Source organism: Hoplias malabaricus, chromosome 5, assembly GCF_029633855.1.
Source record: "Hoplias malabaricus isolate fHopMal1 chromosome 5, fHopMal1.hap1, whole genome shotgun sequence".
NCBI classification, from domain to species: Eukaryota; Metazoa; Chordata; class Actinopteri; order Characiformes; family Erythrinidae; genus Hoplias; species Hoplias malabaricus.
Window position 1 is genome coordinate 51,280,545 of NC_089804.1, and position 16,592 is coordinate 51,297,136.

Below are 16,592 nucleotides of genomic sequence, written 5' to 3' on the forward strand. Positions count from 1 at the left end.
ATTTTTATTTTATAAAACATAATTTTTTGCCCATCTCTCTCTCTATATATATATATAATATATTTTTTCATATCTTTGCTAAATTGACAAAAAAAGTGATGTGTTGAATTATCGAGGTCAAAGAGGTTGAGTGATTTTCATGTAAATAATTTATAGCAAACTGCCAAAGTGATTCAGCTGAAAAACAATTTGCAGTGTAATTTTCATATGCTTTGTTTGTGAGCAAATACGCATTTGAAGTAAATTCAGTTTTTCCACTTCATCCCAGTATTGAGTATTTTTGCATTTTCCTTTTTTTTTATTACATTTATTATTTTTTTAGGAGCATTGCTTACAGGTGGCAAATTCTCTCTAATCCAAAACAAGCTGATTTAGCCTGGCCTGCTCACCTCTCAACACAAAATAAACATGCTAACCCCCCACCTGCTGGCTGCAGGAATGGACCCCTTGCTCCCCCACTGTTTCAGCGCTGCTGCTCGGTCCTCTGTTAGCTCTGCTAAGTAAATGGGGAGCGGCAGGTCTCCGTGGGTAACGGCTGCCATGGAGGCACCTGGTAGGAGAGTGAGAGGGAGGCTGAGTGAGCCAGCGGGTGTTGGAGGATGATCCGGTAGATTTTACAGGGCTTTATCCCCGCCCCCTTCTCTCTCTCTCTCTCTCTCTCTCTCTCTCTCTCTCTCTCTCTCTACCCACCCACCTCACTGTCCCACTGTGCAGGGCTGGTCAGGTCCTTGGGGGGCCTCCCTCACCAGAGAAGATGTCTGCCAAGAGCTAGAGGAAGGTAGGCCTGTTGTTGGGAATGGGCAGAAAATTGAGGTTAACAAGCATGGCGTATGCTAAGTGGTGACGGGAGTCCCCGAGCTATTGGTTGGGGCTTGGGTCCAGCAGCATCTCCTTCCTCTGCCAGCAGCCACTGGCTCGCATTGCTGGCTGGAGGTGACCAGTAGAGCCTGTCTGCCTGATGTGCAAATTAAATTATTATCACAATGTGGAACACATTTCAAAGGCTCAAAATTTTTGCCAGCTAGAGGGCGAGGCCTATGTTTTTGGTGAAGGTATTAACCCTCATCTGTATTAAAATGCTGGGAATAGGCACAAATAATCAGCTGGCATTGTAGTCATTATATAACCTGTTAATTGAATTTTTCTTCCAAGAAATAGCAAAATAAGTGCCAATGTTTATTTGATTTTATTGTCAGAATGACAAATGAACCACAGTGTATTTCCCACTTTTTGAGAATGTGAAAGATTTCTTTGACAGTGTGGCAAAAGGTCCCCATACTTTATTTGTAAAGGGACGTTTGACAGGCCTACATCAAAGCTAGTCACAGGCTGTTGTTTTTGTGTAATGCCGAAACAAAAACACACCCATGCAACACCCTTCCAAACAGAAAGAGGCTACAAATTTCTCTGAAGATTACACACTCACCTTTAGAAATATTGTTCAGTCTGTTGGCTGTGTCTTCTTTAGAAAGTCACATTTATATACTTTCATAGAATTCAGAGCAGACAGAGATGACATTATTTCTTATACAAACCCCACTTCCAGAGAAGATGGGGCATTTTATAAAATGCAGTAAAACTAGTTTCTGTGATTTGTTAATCATCTTAAAGTTTATTTAAATGACAAAAGCATTCCAAAAAACATTTCCAATGTTTTCACTGAACAACTTGATTGTGTTTTGTAAATATAAACACAAGCTGAGCCTTTAAAAGCTGGAAAAAACTGGGTTAGAGGCGTATTTACTTGTGTAACTTGACCTTTCCATTAAATTCCACTGTGCAATCTTTTGGGAACTGAGGATACCAATTGTTACAAAAGTTTAGTAAGTGGACTTTTTTGTGAATTCTGGCTTGATACAAGATTTCAGCTTCTCAACAACCCATAGGTGCCATTGCCAGATTCTCCTTACATATGCAGGTCGCTGTGGTCACTGATACACCCCTCACCCCAAAGCCCAAGATGCTGGCTTTTGCATCATTTGCTGATAACAGTCTGGATGGTCCCTTTCTACATTAGCACAGAAAACACTTTTTTTTTTTATAAAAACAACATGAAACATGGACTCATCTGACCACAACACAAGTTCATCTGACATGAGCTTGATCCCAGAGAACTCAACTGCTTTTCCACATAGAATTAATGTGCGACTTTATCCTTGTTTAGTAGATTTTCAGTTTGAATATTTTTGTGTGGATGTGACAAGGGTTTTCCAAATTTCTAATTTTCCCATTTGGCTATATTTATCACTGTAGCATGGCACTTTCTCTTGCCATGCCATCTGAGGGCTGAAAGGTCAGCTGTGTTACGCTATACTGAGAGAGAATTTTCTGAATTACCTCAATAGTACATTTTGTTCAGTAGATGGTGAAATATATTTCAGCCCCACATTGAACATTTTGAATGTTATTTTTGAAACGTTTAGCCAAGTTTACTTAAGTGGTGAGCAACAGCCCATAGTGACTCTGTGGTGGAGGCCTCTTTTTTATCCAGTCATAATTCACCTGCTTCATTTGCTGAAATGATTTAAGATTCAGATATATCTTGAATATTGTACAACATTTCACCTCTGTCCCAACTTTTTTGGAATGTGTTGCAGGCATAAAATCGAATTTCTATTTTCAGGAAATATGGGTTGTAGTTCTTTACTCTAACAACTACATAACATACATTACAGTTCTATAATAGTGCCTGAATAACAGGTCTTAAGATTAATAACTGCATAATAAGCCTTCAGTTTTAGGGGTGAACTCAATCTGGCTCTGGCTGAATATCCTCTTTGTATAAGCATGCTTTGCACTACTTATTGTATGTAGCTATGGTCAGGGCTAAATGCACAGCCAAGTCCAGTCTTCTTCAGGCAAAAAAAAAAAAAAAAAAATCCAACCTTCCCTTCTCTCTTCCATCTATAAGTCAGAACCCCAGGGAATGCCATGTTCTATGTGGTATAATAAGGCTAGCTGATATAATGAAGGTCATTGTAATCAGAGTTAATATGGCAGGGAGTCAAGGCACTGCGGCTTTATTTGAGGGTTAGGCCCAGCATCGTGGGCCCAGGGGGAGCAGGCTGATAGTGTTATCAGTGCTAACCTGACTCTAATACAGGCACGGCTCTGCTGTTAGTGTCAGCGGCGCGCTGAACTTTCCCCGCTGATATCTGTAGTGTGAAGGGGGCTGAGGATTGAGCTACTGAACGCTCCACGTCCTGCTTAAATCCCCTTCCCAGGTGTCTGAGGGCCTCCGTGCTTTCCCCTCCACCTTGCCTAAGACGCCGTTTCCAGATGGCGAAGGAAGCTTACGCACTCTACTTTCAGTCAGATGTACTTGTTATGCTCTTAAAGAGAGGGCTGAGTTGCAGTGTTTTCTTAAGACATCAGCTCAGGAGAGGTCTTTCAAATCTAATCCTCTTCCCCTCAGTCCAAGGGCATTCAAATCTCCCTTGTTAACGCTGGACTGCGCTTGTCCGAGGGCAATATTAAGTTGTTCCGATGAAGAGTTACAGTTTAGGCTCCCTTTGAAAGGGTCTGCTTCTGTAAAAAGAGCCCACATCAAGGACTTTTTTCTTTGCTTCTTTTTTTTTTTTTTAGTTTGGAGTTTATGTTCTTTTGAAAATGGTCTCACTTAAGTCAAAGCGTAGTCTGCCACACCTCAGTATTATAAACCAAACACACACACTAGTGAATAATTTATGGAATTTTTATTGTCTTAGTTCTCCTTTGCGGATTTGCATTATGCAGTTTTTTAAAAAGAAGACAGCTACATGGTTAAAGATGTAGGAGTTACACTGTGAGTCAGGGAAAGAGAAAAGAAGAATTGCATGACAGATATTTGAATATCTCTATCAGAAAATGAAGCTAGGATTTCTTGAAAAAATAACAATTAAGAAAAAAAACAATTATAGGCTACAATTATAGATACTGTGACATCACAATGTATTCGGCATCATCGATATTCAGCGAATAATTGTTACATTGTGATATTACAGTGCTATTCCAAAACATCCATCATTCTGTAATTCAGTCCATCGTGTATAACAATATGCTTTGCCAAATCAGTGCTGTCATATATTTGTCATATTTTTTCATTAGAATTTTCGCCAAAATATTAAGAAAAGGGCAACGTAGGAAACCAGAATTGATGCACAAATTGAATCATGAGCTGAGTGTAATATTGTATATATGAATGAATGAATGAAAGGAAATTTGAAGCATGACAATGCATCATGATGCACCGTAATGATGATCTGCTTATCATGGAGAATAACCTTCTAATTATGCATTGCATTGCAGCTGCATTTTTGATCACTAGGGGTGCAACAATGCATCGTCACGAGATAATTGTCATGTAACAATGGAATGATGTGGAATGTTTTGCTTCGTCAATGCATTGCATTTACCATGCTATGCATGGATAATATACGTTCTTTAATCGTGGCACTGAATGCAGTTGCATTTTCTGCAGTGTCAGAATGAATTAAAAAGCAATTAATTCATTAAAAACTTATGAATGTAAAAACCCTGTGCAAATTTAAATAAAATTTAGTTCAATATATGAGAAATTTAAGTCAGAGACTTGAATTAAAGAATTAAAGTGAGGGCTGAGGCTGATATTTAATCTGCTCTGCCACTGTTGCTACTACTAATAGTAGTATAAATTAGTATAATGTAATGTAGAATACTTTATATTCTTATTTTGTATTGTATCATCTGTCACAGTTCCTCTCTTTCCCGCCTTCCCTCACTCCTCTGTTTCTGTATGATTGACTAACTGTAGATTCCCCAGGAGCACATACAGTGTGCTGTAAAAAAAAATCCCCGCTGACAGGCTTCATGAAAAAGGATGAAACAAAACAAAATAAAGAAGGCGGTCTCGGGACCCCACGTTTGATTTCTTTTGCTCTTTTTAAAAGTGGCGGGCTGATTGTGTGAGACAGATGAAAGGGCTGTGCAGGGCTGGGGTGCCTCTATTCAGGGCTCACCTCCAGAAAAGCTGCCCGTATCTAACCCCTGGTGCCTGGCTGGCCCTATCACTCAAACGTCCTGCCGCTCTTTTTGTGGCTTTCTCAGGACTGCAGTCAGATCATCTCTTTTGTTGCGCATCATTAGTTCCATCTGCTGTGTGTGAGTGGCCTGTCTGCTCTGGGGGCAGACCGCCGTGATGGTGACCAGGGGCAGAGCCAAAGACCCCCGTCCTGCCATCTCTGCCCCAACCTCATCTCACTGATGATCTCTCCCTCTCTCTATTTCTCTCTCTCTCTCTCTCTCTTGCTCTCTGTCCTTTTTTGTCCTGCTGCCTCAGTTACTCTCTCTCTCTTCTCTGTCCCTCTAGCCTTTTCTATTGCCTGTATTCTCCCCCTTTGCTTCTTTCCATATTTATATTTATTTTCCTCTTATTTTCTTCTATACTGTACTCTCTTTGTCTCATTTCTCAATTACTCTGTATCTTTTCTTTATTTATTATTTCCTCTCTTTTTCTCTCAGTTTCTCTTTTTGTTTCCTACATTTTTAATTCTCTCTTTTCCATAGTTCTTTTATTCTCCCTTTAATTTACGTTTTTTCCCCTCTTCTTCCTCTCCCCCACTTCTTTCCCTGCACAGATGACACTCTAGGCCCGTACTTGTTTACTTATTTATTTATGTATCCGGGGAAAGCAGAACTCATGCACATTTTACATTTTACGGGCTGGATGCTGGTGTCTTAGAGTAGTATGAGAAGAAAAGCTCTTTTTGTGCTTGAGATGATGAGGAGTTTAGAGAGACACTATTTAATGTGAGATGGACAGTTGCATAGTATTTTCACAACACAATGAAAAATGGGCCATGCGTGAATATTCATAATCAGAGTGAAGTTGAACTGGAAAATTGTACTTCCATGTTAAGAGTCATCTCTGTAATTTAGTGCATAACCAAATACCTGTGCAGATATGGAATAAAAAACCAATAATGCCCTGTCATTTTCAATGGTATTTACTGTGTTGGTTTGGTCTAATTCCATGCTCTGAATAAAAAAAAAGAAAAAAGAAAAAACAGAAGTTAGTTTTGTGTGATAAACTTTGTCTGCTTAGTATTCGTTAGGTGGTCACTGAAGTTTGCCGGTGCTGATATTCTTGCATCACAGTATCTATGATGCACCAAACAGATGTAACATTTTCTCTCGGCAAGGAAATATTTTATTCATGATTTACATGAATGATAAATCTTCAGAAAGTCTTAGTGCTGATGGGCATACACAATTTAACATCTGTCTTCCTCAGAATAATTAATAGCGCAGCAGAGCACTGGGGACCAACACGTCAGGACTTTTCCTCTCCTTCTCTTTCTGTAATTATTGTCAAAAACAAAGCAGGCGTGGATTTGCATCTTGCAATTGTGTCACTGTTTTCTTGGCTGGGAACACAAAGTAGAAATCCTGATTAGCAGAGCAACTTTTTGCTGAAGTTTTATGTGCGTACATTATTTATTTCAGTGGGAATTATGAACAACTTTGCCATTTGTTCTATTTAAAAAAAATACTTGTTTGATGTGATGTAGCCAATTTCCAACCAATACATTCTCGGTCGGTTTGTACAGCCTGTAGCTCGGACCGTTTGAAGTGGTGTTTTTTTTTTTTTTCTTGCCACACCCTTTCTGCACATCGTGTTTGAATATGATTGGCTGGTCTTAGTTTGGCTGTCAGTAAGACTCTCAAAGCTCCTCACAGCTTTTAAGGATGTTGATAATAATGCAGATTAAGAGCAGCATGTTTGTGCACGTGTGAGTTTTTCCTCTACGTGGATGCTCACTAAATTCGCTCCGCTACAGCTTGCAGGTCCCAGAGGTCATCTGATATGACCTGACCTCATATGCAACACTTGGGACTAGAAATGAGTTAATCCTTTACTGTGGGATCACTGTAGTGTCCATCTAAGCGGAGATACGTGTTTTGAATTAGTGTAGCACAGTCATGGGCCTGTGCTTAGGCTGCAAGATCAGACACTATTGGATGTTCAGCTGAGTTTCTATCACCCTGAGTGACACCCCTCGGCCCAAAATCCAAAGTGCTGGATCTGTTGGAGCCATTATGAAATAAAAAACCCACAGAAAAGGGCCACTATTCAGTTTGAATTGATTCCTTGAAAACTCCTGCAGTGAATATGCTTTCATTTTGATGGTATTACTATGGACAGAATGTATTGTGTCAGTTTCACCTCTCCATTACTTTGTCCATTAGGGTGAAACCAGCTGATTTTATTTCTCGCACTCTATTTTCTGTGATAAAATGGAAATTCAAACGCTTATTAAGTCTGAGTGACACCTATGTCCGGGAGCCAGAAGGAAAGTAAGTCGACTATATCTCGTTTCAGTTCATTTTTGTTCAATTTCCCTCTCGTGATCAAATATTTCACTTTCCAGTAGGGTCCTAATGGGAGTGTCAGTTTCTGAGGGTTTTTTCCTCACTCCTCGACTGCCATTACCACCTCTCTTCAGCTGTTTCAGATTTCTACCTGTCAACAGTAAAAGCACAGGTCTCAATTTTAACCAATTTCTTCCCCACTGCGAGGTGCTTAGTGGTGAGTGGAAGTGTTTCCAGCACAACATGTGATGTTTCAGCTGTTTCATTTAACTCTTAGAAGCTTGGAGTAGTTGAATATTTAATTACACAATGAGGTGCTATGAAATATATGTAGGTTTTATATTAACAGCTTTGATTACACTGCATTTCAGATCTTTTTCAGTTTGTTTTTTTTATGTCATGCAGTGACATCTTGAGGCAAAAATTTTAAAGAATAATTTGCCTTTACACAAATCAGGACAATGCAAGCAATAACTTGCATATTGCAACACATCGTACAGAAACACCTACTAAAACACAATGGTTGTTTTGATTTAAAGTTATGACTTTTATGACAGAACTGATCTGTTTGTTCAAAGTATGAACTCATATATATTGAATTAAAGCACTGTCATCAATAACTGTGACATAGAAAGGTTAATTACCAAGAGCAGCATAAGCTGAGACTAGATCTGCTGCATGGGTGTTGCCTTTTTTTGACCTGTTTAGCCTTATAAAATGTGCACTGCAGAGTAGTACTAATGGTATGTTGTTTAACTAGCACTCATTTTTTCCAACTACATTATACTCTTTTATTTTTTAATAAACACATTATTGATCCACCCTTAGCACACCCAGGTTTGAACATTCTGGTTACACTGAAGTATTTATAGCACTTTATAGTGCATTAATACAGGAGAGGCTCAGGCTCTAAAAGAGCAGTATGACCAATCCCAGTACATTTTAATACAGGGGTCTTAACAGTAAATTTTAAGCCCTGCTGTATATTTAGTTCTGCTGTAGAGTTCGTTTAGCTGCATCACTTTCAGCAGAACAAACGTGACTGCTGATGTCTCTTGGTTCATAGGCCTTCAAATGTCCTTTCAATAAAAAAAAGCTCAGCTGTGAAACCTACAGATACTGTGTCGTGCAGGGTACCCCCCCCCACCCCCAAATAAGCCCCCTCCTGCTACAAAAGCTATTTCCCTTTGCTTCCCCCTTGGGAGTCTGTATTATTCTGAGTTTTCTTTATCTAACCTTATCAGTAGGGTCTGTGCTGTTTTTGTTCTACACTGAGGCCTTTTGTAGCTTTTATGGCAAGGGTGTTTATTTAAACCTCAGTCATCAGGGTAACATAATCTGCATGATTTGTTTTTTTTTTCTTTTATGTCATTACCCATAATATTCTGAAGGATATTATGTCTTACTTTGTCAAGTGCGCTGAGTCACTTTTTCTTCTTTTAATATTCGAAACAAACAAACAAAAAACAGAAACCTATAACGAGGCAGTAAAAGCATTTCCAGAATATATACCTCTTTTTTATTTAGGTTTTATGTGTTTTAAACCATTCGTTCAAAACAAACAAGTACCCAGCGTATGATATACATGACAGATCTATGTATGATAAAGGTCTGTATTTTTGTGCGACACTGGTACAGACAGTATATATACACCAGATGATTCAGATTCACACCTGAATCCCAGGGCATGACTCGCTCCACCCTGCTAAGCTACAGCTTTCTAAGGCAGGAAGAGTAAAGCCTTACATAACTGAAAGGAGACACTTTGCTACATTACTCCACAGTATGTAGCTTGTGTGAGTGCTATAGAAAGAGGAGTACAAATAGCTGATGTAGAAAACACAGAGCGACGAGAAGATGTTTACTCAGACTTGGCCTTCGCTGAAGATCACATCTTCAGTCAAGTACGTTTTTAATGTTTAATCCAAAGGAAAGTTCTAAAACCAACACCAATTATTTTCTTTTCTCTATTCTAATATTATAAAGGGCTCTTTTGAGAATGCATGTGGAAAAGTTTCAATCTAAGATTTATGGGGTGTGCTGTCTTTTTTGCACTAAAGATGTCTAATGTTTTCTCTTTTACTTGATCAACTGCAGTTTGTTTGTGCAAAGAGTAATAACTGTTGTGTTAATCTTTTTTTCATTTAAATGATTTATTTTCTCATAAATGGCCAAATGTTTCTGTGTACTCTGACATTCAGCTGAACCCACTTTTCCCTTAAAACATATGATTCCACCCTCCCCCTCCTCTTTTTGCACCATCATAGGAGGATAATTGTACTTGGGCCAAGAGCGTATTGGACCATTAAACCACTGCCTCTCCCAGTAAAGCTATTCTCCTTTGTGTAAATGCATTGGAATTACTTTCAGGGGGCGTTGCAGAGAGAATATGTGAAAGGCTACTTATTCTCCTAATGATTCTTTGTCCTTTTAAAAGTCATCAGGCTCATTTATAAGTGGATATGTACAGGGGAAGAGTTGCCCCCAGAGACTGAGGTCATCTCCATCTCCTTGTCCAAGGCCAGGAAGTAAGTTTGTGTGAGTGGACCCCTGCCAGTTGAGGTTGGTCATATTGGTAATGTAGGTTATACATCTGTGCTGCTCATAAGTGAGGGCAGAGGCTGGGTGTTCGTGTGCAACTCTTTAGACTGTGTTTTCGACATTATATAAGTTATGATATTTGGGTGTATGTAAATGTATATGTTTCACAAGGTTGTCTGGGAAAATACTTTACGTGGGTGTATCCTTAGAAACTATAATCCTACCTCAGTACATCGTTAACACCTACCTTCTGTGGTTTTCTGTCAGGTTTTAAAGTATTGCAAAAAAACATTGCCAAAGAAAAGGTGCAGTATGAGTGAAAGAGGCTCAGATTAGCACAGTTCAGACAGACGCTTCTCTGTTCAAAACACATTATTCCATGTGAGTAACCTCAGCTGTGTTTATAGCCAATATCTGAGGATTCTGTTGAGTGATTAAACTTCAGTACCAATCTACTGGTATTGGAGGCACAAAAGCATACTGATTGTTTAGGTTTAGAGATCATTTATGGGGAACACAAACTACAAATCAATGTAGCATTTACCAGGTGCTGTAGATGGTTTAAGAACAGTTCAAAATACATAAAAACGGAATAAATTATAGCATTTGTTTTTCTGATTGCATTAAGTCTTTCAAGCCTAAGCTTTCTTCCACAGCTTGTTTTCTTTTATTGTATAAAAGAAGTATGAGGCTTTTTTCATTGTTAAAATTTGACACACGTTTGTCTGTTTTCTAACTGTGTTCTGGCTAAATAAAAATACAAATATTCAGTTTTGTAAAATCATAGGTCACAAATATTACAACAAAACAAACATTAGATTATTGATGGAAAATAGTCAATTTTATACGTTAAGGCAAATGTATCTAATACATTATTTTGGAATCAGAATTTAATTTATTCATCTTCTTTGCATGAGAAGAAATGATTATAAGCGATACTTTGTTTCATGCATTTGTGTATCACACCCCATGTTGTTGTTCAGCAGGTATTCTTAATGTGAAATTATCCCCATGTGCCCTTGCCTTTGAGGAAGGAAAGGGGTTATCAGAGTTCATAGAGAGGGTTTCTGTCTCACACAGAGAAAATATGTGCACTGTGGCTCCTCATCCCTCAGCATTTTTCTTGTCTTTGCCTAAAAAAAAAAGAAAGGGTTGACTTTTTTCCTCTCTGAACTATGGCTGGTTCCAATTACGTGTTTTGTTGAGTTTTCACCCTTTGCGTTCATGACTTCAGTCATGGGCAGGCCACAGAGCTGCTGTCAGAGCAGAATCTGCTGAATCACTCTGTTAAAGAGTTTGGATATATTACCTTGAGAGCTTCACCTCCTCTTTTATATTGTGGTTTACCATCATTTCTCAGAATAACATGCAAGTGACAGTTGAAAGAAGTTGTAAATTATCCGTAATGTGTATTTTCGCTAAATGCTATTAAATGCTCAATTAAAACTCAGAAGTTCAACACCAGTCAGTGAGGGCGGAATAAATTATTTACATATGAATTGACTAAAAAAAAACGTGTCCTTTAGAGTATGTCATAGAACAGCCCTGCACCGAATGTGGAACCTGAGGTTTAATCTGGCCTACTGGAAAGTTACCATATCTTCATTTCCTCATATAACTATGCTATTTTTATACCATGTTGGCTTAGTTCATTTCCCCCCCTCATGTAATTGCATTTTTAGTGACATTGTAACAATAATGGAATTTTTTTCTGCTATATTAATCAGTTTCTCAAATGGTCTCTTAAATTATTTAAAAATATTTATAACAAGTATTACATTCATAATATACTCACATAAGGCTTTATACAAGTTTAGAATTTTGTTGTCGTGGCTCTGAGAGAGCACAGATAGCCGTGCTCCCTTTGAGTGGGTTAGAATGGCCATCCATTCCCATCACCCAGTGTGATGTTTCTAAATGTATATTAATTAACATAACAGACCAATGGTGGTTAGTGTACCCCTCCAAGTGTGTTGAGCTGCTCAGTTATGTTATTAGCAACAGTGGAACTGGCAATGACTGAGCTGGGGAGAAAGAATAGGGAATGAAAACACTTTTTTCTAACTTTTATTCCTTTTTTTAGGGTTTCATCAAAGAAAATACCACCGAAGTTGAAATTATGCTGATATTGAATATGTTTTTTAATGTAGTTTGAGAAAAAATTGTGTTCAAACGTGTCTTCCAAGGACTGATAAAGAGACTCATGGAGTTTATTGGATTTTGCAGACATTTTAGCAGCTGCGAGATAGTCACTGTCCCTTGGGTCATGGAGACTGTTCAAATCCTCCCAAGGTCAGCTTTAGGAAGAGGAGAAGGAGACAGAAAGAGCACAGGATAAGAGGAACAGTGTAGAGAGACGGAAGACAGTGTCACGCGCGTGTGGTTGATTTTTAACCAAGCTGTGTCTTGACTTAATGGCACGACTTGATTTGCAGCTTGGGCGACGTCGGATGCAAAGGCAGTGGCAGTGAAAAGCATAGGTGAATAGGTCTGTTTGAGTTTAAAATTCAAGGGGAAAGGAATCCATCTGGAGAATGAATAATTTAGATGGCTCAAGTTGGTTCCTGTTGCTGTTGTTTGTGCTGCGCCCACCCCACCTCCCTCTCCTAGCAGCCCCCTGAACACACACTACTCCCCAGGCTTGTTCTGGATGCTCTGAGGTTAGATGCTCTGTTCTACATGAGGGACCGGTTTGAATAGACTCTCCAGGAACAAGCCTTCAGTTTGGTGTCCTGTGCCTAGTATCAGGTGCAGACATGTCCTAAATTCACCACTAATCTGTGTGGCCTGGGTCTCTGTGCTCACTGCTAGATTTCAGGATTTTTCTGTCCGTGGGAATTAACATTCTATCCAAGAATGAGAAGGACATAAAGCATAGTTATTGATATTTGTAAGCCTTGGATCTAGGGTGGAGTTTGGGACATATTGATTTTTGTCAGTCATCTTGTGCCTATTAGAAGATGATTAATACTTTCAGGTGTTGCTTATGAAATAGAAACTATGTGAGAACTGGATAATCTTGCTTATTTGTTTTGTACATTAAAAGCTGGCTGCAGTTTAACTGGTTTAAACGGATGAAACAGACCGAGCTAAAATTTAATTTGTGACTTATAAGTGTAGTACATATCATTCTGTGACTTGGCAAATACGGGCGCAGAAATGATCAGATAATACAAAAGAATGACTACTAGTAACAGGTCCAGTTGTATTTCAAGGAATAATCTTCAGGTTCTTCCACATAATTTCTAACTGCTACGTCTGTAACATACCATCATCCAGGCAATAATTTTGTAAGTAAACAGAGACCTGCATGATCATAAAGGGCCCATGTCTAGCATTGTTCTTTATATATTTTATGTACAAAAGCAAAACCTTCCAGCGTCTCTTGTGCTATCAGATTAAATCAGGATGTTTTTGTTTCTGTGCCTTTAAGACTAATCTTTGGAAATGATCTCTGCTCTGACAGAATATACCGTATTGGCCCTTGTACAAAAAATTATATGGGCCACTTAACATATACCTATAATAGAGCTATGTGGGTAGGTGATTTCACTTCTCATAGGCTTCTGTTATACTTTGACTTTTATGTTCACCAAAAAGCTAAAAAATTATTATCTAAATAAAGAATTATAACAATTTGCATTTGGAGCTTTTTGAGCCCTTGTGCTCCAAACAGAGATTAGATTAAAACGCTGGAGTATTTCTTTAAGCTTTTTTCTTATCCGTTCTCTCTTACTCATTCTCTCTCTCTCTCTCTCACACACACACACAGCTCTGGATGTTTCCACAGTGTGTGTGTGTTTGGTGTGTGTGTACGAGGTGTTAGGCAGAGTGTCTCTCTTTAAGAGGAGCTGAAGAGACGGGGGGTGTTCGGGGGGTTGATGTGACAGGCCTTTGGAATCCCAACCTCTCTCTCCTGGCGCCCGCACTAATCAACCCCTGTAATTTATGCAGAAAATATGATTTATATTTAATTTCACTACACTTGCATTGTTAATTTGAGATGTAATTAACGCGTCGCCACGGCAACTAATTTCTCGATGCCGTAAATTATCGCCGCCTTTTCATCAAAATTCAGTTACTTTGGCTCCTGTGTGCAATGTACTGATGCAATTAGGTTACCGGGGCAACCTGAAAGTGTTCATTTTCTTTTGTGTAATTGCAATGAGGCAGAAGTTTTTATAACACGGAGTCATGTTCACTTTTTTGTTAACAAAGAGAGCACACACATTTTAGCACCTTTGCAGAAGGGCTGTAACAACAGTGGCACGACAAATATGCCCTGGCACTCGTCTGTGCTACATTTGTTTCGGCACTTTTCTTTCTCCTTCTTTTGCTTGCTTGCCCACTGTCATACAACGAGAACGTACACACACACACACGCATGCAAAACCAGATACTTTGATTTTACATAAATGTCTACACTCTCTCTTGTCAAACAAAGCAGTCTACGTGTCATACATGCTAAATGTACTTGGTGAATACCACCACAGTAAAACCAAACACACACACACACTTATATATGAGCACAAAAATATTACTTTCCTTCTCTTACACTCTTAATAATAAAATATTCCAAAAAGTGTTTTTGGAGTGATGCCACAGAGCCGGGGTTAGGAACTCAAATCCTAGAAGGCAGCATTCCAGTACATTTTGGTGATGTTTTTACCCCTGCTTAACTTTGAACACCTGATTCAAACTGCTACAGTTGGTATGTCAACAGAAATGCTGGACTCCAACATCCATCAGTTTCCTATCTGTAAACAAGGAAGGGTCTCTGACTTTTGCCCATATCTGTATGAATGAAAAATTACAACTATACTTTAAAATGCCTCCTCACTGCCATTTTACCATCTTCACTGACATAGGCACACTTTGCAGTTCTAGAATTACAGATGGTTGTCCATCTGTTGCTCTGCATACGTTCATAGCTCCCCTTCAGGTCCAGAACAAGGCAGGTGTTATTTGGGTGGTGGATATTTGTCATCCCTGTGGAGACACTAACATGTTGGTGTTGTATTAGCTTGTGTTGTGCTCCTACATAACAATAATGCTGAGTCCACTCACTGTCTACTCTGTTAGACACTCTTACTGTGTTGGTCCACCTTGTAGATGTCAGAGACAGTAGCTTATCTGTTGCTGCATACTTTGTGTTTATTTATCTTCTAGTCCTTCATCAGTGGGTTCATCACAGGTCACTGCCCACAGGACACTGTTGACTGTATGTATTTGGTGCAGCACTATTCTCAGTCCAGAAGTGACAGTGTGTAAAAAAAAAAAAAAAAGACAACTCCAGCAGCACTGCTGTGTCTGATATATTCATACCAAAGCAACACACACTAACACAGTGTCACTGCAGCACTGAGAATGATCCACCACCCAGAAAGTACCTGCTCTTTTGTGGTCCTGTGGGGAATCTGACCACTTAAGAACATGGTGAATGGGTACTAACAAAGAAAACCACAGATGGACTTCAGTCTAGCTGTGGAACTACGAGGTGCTCCCACATGATCAGTGGAGCTGATCAAATGGACAATGAAGGTAGAAACAAGGAGGCAATTGTAGTGTTTTGGCTGATGTATAACAATAAAATGCTGTCTAGTCTTTTGGGGCAACTAATACGCTTATTTTTAAGGATAAACAGAGCTTTACCTCAGCAGATATAAAACATATCTACCACATCTTACCATCCACTCAAGCCCTCCTTTTGTTCTCCATCCACTGCCTCTTAATGAAGAATATCTAATTTGTTCTCCATGAGGAGGCCACCAGTGAGTGTGCTTGTGTGTGTGGGTGTGTACCAGGAATATATCACATTGTGGGGACCTGTCTTCCTTGTGTGGACCATCACGCCACCACAATATAACTCCTTACATTTTAAGGTGGAGACATGTTAAGGTTAGGGTTAAGGTGGTAGTACAGAATAGTACATGGTAAGTCACTACTAAATGAACAGAAGTCTGTATAACGATTGTTTATTTGTATGTGTGTGTGTGTGTGTGTGTCTGAATGAGTTTGTGTAGTGTTTGAAGTTAGGCTGTCTGTTGGCTGGCACTGAAAGGGCATGAGCTTCTTGCTTGCCTTATGGGTCTCTAGTGCCCACTCGTCTCAGTGTGCACCCCTCCACCCCCCATACCTCCTCCCGTCACTGGTCTGCAGTGGAAATAGCAGGTCATTGGCTCCTAAGCTCCGGTTAACTGAAAAGGTAATTAAATTTGTAAGCAGGCTTTTTGAATCTTTTGAGCCTGCCCAATAATACGGGCGGGGATTACAGCAGCTTCCTGAGGCACAGCTGTAGTTTGACTCCTCAGCAGCCAAGACTAAGGCCTCCTGACCAGGCCAAATCTGCAGCTCCAAACCCATAATTGGCTTTCATTTCCCCACTCATGGTCCCCCCTATGATACAGGGACACTTTTTATAATAAAGGGAGGGAAAAAATCAGTCTAGTGTGGCCAAGATCAAGGATGGGCTGACACCAAGTAAACTTAAAACAGCATTCTGGGAGATACCATATCATAATATTTTCCTAATATTTCACTGTATCCAATTATACTTACATTTATATTAATAAAGTTAGTGACACTCTGACCAAAGTAAAATGAGAAAAACAATTACCACAGCCCTGCTGAAAAACAGAACATTGCCCCGTTACGAGCTCCAAACAGCAGTCGCTTTCGCATTTTCTTCTGAAAGGAATAACACTCAAATATTAAATTTGAAT

The 16,592-nt window shown here is 39.3% G+C and overlaps 1 protein-coding gene across 3 annotated transcripts in view; it reads left to right on the top strand.

Annotated features, from left to right (window-relative positions):
* casz1 (castor zinc finger 1) overlaps positions 1-16,592 on the top strand; it is a 224,625-nt gene that overhangs the window by 61,766 nt on the left and 146,267 nt on the right. The gene's annotated exons all lie outside the window — the stretch shown is intronic.